This window comes from Acyrthosiphon pisum, chromosome A1 (assembly GCF_005508785.2).
Source record: "Acyrthosiphon pisum isolate AL4f chromosome A1, pea_aphid_22Mar2018_4r6ur, whole genome shotgun sequence".
Classification (NCBI taxonomy): domain Eukaryota; kingdom Metazoa; phylum Arthropoda; class Insecta; order Hemiptera; family Aphididae; genus Acyrthosiphon; species Acyrthosiphon pisum.
In genome coordinates, this window is record NC_042494.1 from 155,605,271 (window position 1) to 155,611,069 (window position 5,799).

Below are 5,799 nucleotides of genomic sequence, written 5' to 3' on the forward strand. Positions count from 1 at the left end.
TAGAAAAAACTAAAAAAAAATGGAAAATAAAAATGTCCGTAAAGAGCTCAAAATACATCAAAATATTTTGAAAATGTTATGGTGTATAGAAGATGCTAAGATAAACATTCAGTCAAAATTTCATGTATCTACGGTAACTTTTTTTAAAGTTACACCAAAAACCAAATTCAATTTTGTGAAAAATCGATTTTGCGTAAAAATTCCCGTTTTTCCTTAATTTTTCTTTTGTTTTTCCCGGCGCTTTTGAAAACCACTGCGAAATTTAAATTTTGACCTCCCCAATGCACCAACGATATTCACTTTCTGATCGAACAAGATACTGAAGTTGAAAATCGTATCATTATTTCGACTACTTATCGTGTACACAGACACAAAAAAAATAAAAATAAAAAAATAAATAAAAAAATAAAAAAACACACATCATTGTAAAATCAATACATTCATCGTTCCACTCAGAATCTAAAACACACATCATTGTAAAATCAATACATTCATCGTTCCACTCAGAATCTAAAATACATTTACACAGTTTACTTTTATAGTCATTTTAAGTTCAAATTTGGACAAAATTACATATTGTATAACGCGTTATAAGTACCTAATGGATATTATGATATGATTAATTTGGAATTTATTATAGGTACCTATTATAGGTCAATTTTTATATTAATACCATATATAATATTATGTCTTATACCTAGACTGACATACCGTCTCCGCTCAGAATCGTTTTTCTTATACAATGATATTTTATCATTGAATTCAAATTTAATACCATCCATTATACAGTGACCCACTTGTAATCTACTGTACAGCAGAGCGACATCCACTTACCCACCTTTTTCAATATTGGTTTTTTGTCGTCAACATTTGAATTACAAATACTAATAAAGAAATCATATGGCTTTTTGATAAACTTTTTTTGAAATTCCTGTCAAAATAACGTTTGAGGAGTCATGTTATATTACATTTTCTAACCATGAGTATTAAAATTAAAATTTTTCATTGATTTTCAACTTCATAATAATTTAAGAATTTTCGTGATTTTGACGATTAGATAGATACATCAACGTTGATGGCGCGTTAATTTTAATTTTAACTTTATTGTATGTAAGACGATGTATTATTGATTTTGGTTTTTCGCAATTTTATTCGTTTAAATAGTATAACTACTATAAATATATATCACAAAATCATTATACTAAAATACCAAATATATACTCGTTAAAGTCATTACTGGGCTGTTATTCAGAATATTTGCTGGAAATTCAACATTATATTGTATTGGAATCGATATTTTATTCAAATTAAAAACGTTTTGTATTGAACGGACATAAGTTTAATACACAATACCGTAGCCAACCGTGAACTGACGTTACGTCAATTTAGTGTTGGTAAAACAAAACAGAAAAACGATAATCTCAAATGGATGACATTTCAATGAACATTATATCGACCTGCAGATAGCTCACAAGACGTCTGTAGTCTGTTGAAATATTACTATGACGTCGATTCGAGTCAATATAGTTTCAAATAAACATTAAGCAATGTGTATAATACAATGGTATTTATTTTAAACACTTATATAGAATATTACGAGAATAATAATAGTTTACGCGAGCACAAAAGTTGGGCGGTTCCATTTTCCTCCAAAAACGAAATACCGTTTTCCTCCACATTATTTTAGACTGAAATGATATCTATTTTCCTCCAATATTTTAGCCAGTGTTGTAGTATTACGTTCCGTATTATAAAGATAGAGTAAGGCTAGGATCCAGAGCTTGCAAACGTTATAATAACGTTATATTTGACAAAAAAACGATTGAAATTTGTAAACATAATCATAACGGAAAACGATAATCTAAAATAATTAAATACCGCAAAACAAAACATAACTATTAACAAAATCTAGATATATAAAAATGGAGACAAAAATGTATAACAATTCATCAATCGAGAACGGCTGGTCCGATTTGGCTCAATTTTTTTTTAAGATGTTCGTAAGTCGTATCTGCCAGGAGAAGGTTTTTACGAAATAAAATTTTAGGAAAATCCACCGGAAAGGTAGGAAATGTCAAATCTATATGTCAAAAATACAACAGTGGCGCAACAGTGCATTATATTATATTGGTTGCTATTGGTTAATCGGACTATATTTGTTGATTTCATATAATATAAAAATGAATCGCAGAATGTGTTGCTAAGCGCAATAATTCTACTGTACGTGTGTTGTGACTGAACTCCTCCTAAATGGTTGGACCGATTTGAATGAATTTTTTTGTATGCATTTGCGTTTATTCATCTGATTTCAGTACGGTTAGGTTAGGTTAGGATTTTGTATTAATTGATTATATCAATCCACCATAGGTAGAATACGATAAACTTGGTATAACTTTGATACTTTAGAGTTAAATCATACACTAACGTACATACAGCACGGGGTCCGCGACCTACCGCAGGTAAATTGCCTACCTGATAAGTGATAATGTACTGCTGCAAATCAGAATTTTTGTTCCGGGCCACGGAAAAGTTAAGATTAATTTTGAAACCATACACCGAATATTAAATAACTAATTGAACAAAGTTTGAGTATCACATATAGTTGGTACACTTAATGGGCAACGAAGTGCACAGGTTCAGCTAGTATATTATATATCATTAAACAAAATATAACGCAAAACGTAATTTATAGAATATCATCAAATGAAAAATAACGCAAAACAAAATATTTTAAAATCTATTTCTTAAAAGGTCTGTTGGTTTTATAGAAACATTTATTTCATGCGATAATCTAAAAATTAATTATATTATATTTCGTATCCGGGCCATTATATACCCGAATTAGATATTATTTTTAAATTTTATAGGTATAAACACTATTTTAAATAACGATAAACGCAAAACTTGGATAACGTTTTAATTCTCTATAACGATATGCGCAAAAGTTGCGTTACGTTTTAATTGTAAATAACATAAAACAGAATTTTTTCAAATGCAAGCCCTGCTAGGATAATATTTTCGGTTGATACATTCTGGTATCGGCTATATCTATATCAGCTGTCGATTAAGCCTAATAAAGAATATTTTTTATTTTTTTGATATGCATAAATTATTTATATTAACTATTTTATTCATTATTTATTCGAGGAAAATGGACAGTGGAGGAAAACGGTATCTCGTTTTTGGAGGAAAATGGCTATGGCCCAAAATTTCACCAAATGTCCGCATCAGCTGTCTACCTAAAATATACTGACACACAATATTTATAAAAAAGCTGTACCTATAGTTAAAAATTAAATTATTATTCTTATTATTATTATTAAATGTAAATTATTTAACTATTTTCCTGATCATTGATCAATTTATACTTCTCTCGACATACGCGTAGATATCTACCTAAATATAGTATGGCCGAAAATGCCTGGTAGAGATTATTTATTAAACATAAATAGGTACGCGTTACTCACCGTCGATTATTGAACATATTAAATTGCCTATTTATATAATCAACGTACGTCCTATTAAAAAATATAATATTATAAACTCGCTTGACCATTCACTCTTTCAGTCTTCAATCAAGCGACGGCGGCGAGGACACCGCTCTGACCATAGACCAAGGACCGCGTACGTCATTCCATAGGTAATTAACATAATACATTCTATGGTTTATTTTTATACTTAACCTACTAAATATTTAACCCGTGATAAGTGCAACGCGCCTAGCATTTATATCGAAGTTTCAATTTTGCTCGTCCACTGCACGAAAATATTGTACTCGCGTGATGAAGATGGCTTTCATTTTTATTTTTATATAGTCGTAAACTAGGTATCATCGGTTATAACCGATATAACGTTATAACGTTAAAACGTTTAACGCATCACAACAATATAATCCATTTTTGTTTCCTCACACCTAAAATAATATATCAGATATTACAATGTCATTTTACACCATAATTGCGCAAATTGTTGAACTATGTTGGAAACCCTTTAAAAATCGAGTGTTCCAATCATGACTATATACACCTGCCCTTCAATTACTTAAACTTAACACTCCAGTAAGCTGTAAATCTCAATTTTTGACTAAATTGTAACCAGGGAAAATCGATTCGCCATACATGTTATCCCAAATTTCTATCAATGTCCCCGTCCAAATCTCACGCCACCCAGCCTCTTTCTCACTCACTACTTCCTCAAATAATTATGATCAGAATGAGCCTCTACGTCGCTGCATGTATTTAGCGAATCAAGACCCTTCTTTCTTCCTTTAATAATAATTCAATTATTGTTCTAACAATGTATATTGAATGTATGATCTGTATATTGGGTAAAAGCCCATGTTGTACTATAAAATAAAATAAAATACAATTTAATCACTCGATTTCTTATATTATTCACATATTACGACATAACGTAGCGGTATACCGCTATCCAATAAATTTATAATATGTAACGAAGACTAATCAACACATTTAAAATGCAATATATGAATAGATGTATTATATAAATCTGTATAAAACGTCTGATAAATATTCGTTTCATTAACATATATTTTGCAGGGCAAGTTTATAAGATTATACTGAGATAGAAAGCGTTGAATTAGAAAGTACCGCGGTTTTTGGGATTTGATTTATTTATGTGATAATATTCAGTAACTAAACAATATATTATCAAACAAGCGACCTTGCAATGATATAATATAACCAGTTTGTGATAACGAAATGAATAAATCATTCGACGACGTGCAATTACTTAACATCAAAAGTATTGTAGTAAAACCTTGAGTGGGAAAATGCGAACAGTTAATTTAACATACTACCTATCCCAAACACGTGTAATTATATTAGTGCCTACTTGCGGCTGGGTTAATTTTCGGTGACATATTATAGTGTGACCATCGTTAAAATTATATTAAACATGGGCATAGGTATAAGGTGAACAAAAAAACACTTTGAGGTAATGTTATAAAAATGACATGATTTGACTTGGGTCTATCAATTAATATAAACTACAGTCGAAAAATCATGAACCAATTTTAAATAAGTTTCTACATTCCAAATTACATAAATACCATGTCGTATATTATAGGTTTAATTATTATTTATCACAGCGCACCTACCTACGCATCTTTTTCTTATATAATAACGACATACGACTAATTAAAAATAAAACAAATTAATCGTATGTTGTAACTTGTCTTTGGTTTCAATAAATCTGCACGTACCTTCTTGCAGTAATTGTATTGGATACAGGTATATGTAAGGCTGTATAATTAATTTTATTAAGATATAGAAAATCTAATGTTGTATACTATGTTAAAATTATTTAAAATTTAATCATGGCATATAAAATAAAAATTGCACTATGAAAAATAAAAATTGAACTACTTTGTTAAGTAAGCATTGAGAACGAATTAAATTTTCAAGTGGACTTCTGGAACACTGGCTATATAACCGCCAATATAATATTAATTAATTGTTGTTTTAGGTTAGGTACTATTATGGTTTTTGTTAAGAATATTACGGTGGCATTTAGGCATAATATAGCTATCGATATTAATAACTTACTATATTTTTTTTTTAATTCTTACAATAAAATATGTTTGGTATTGCTTATTGCTCCAAAAATATTGACGAATACATAATTTATTTAGTGCCAGGTCAAATTTTGATAATATTTGGTCACAGTTAGAAAATATAAACAATACAATACAGCCTCAAACTCAATTTCATCGTTCGAAGATACAAAGAGTTTATCAAGTTTCTGGAGACTAAAAAGGCAAAAACAGACGACTATTTT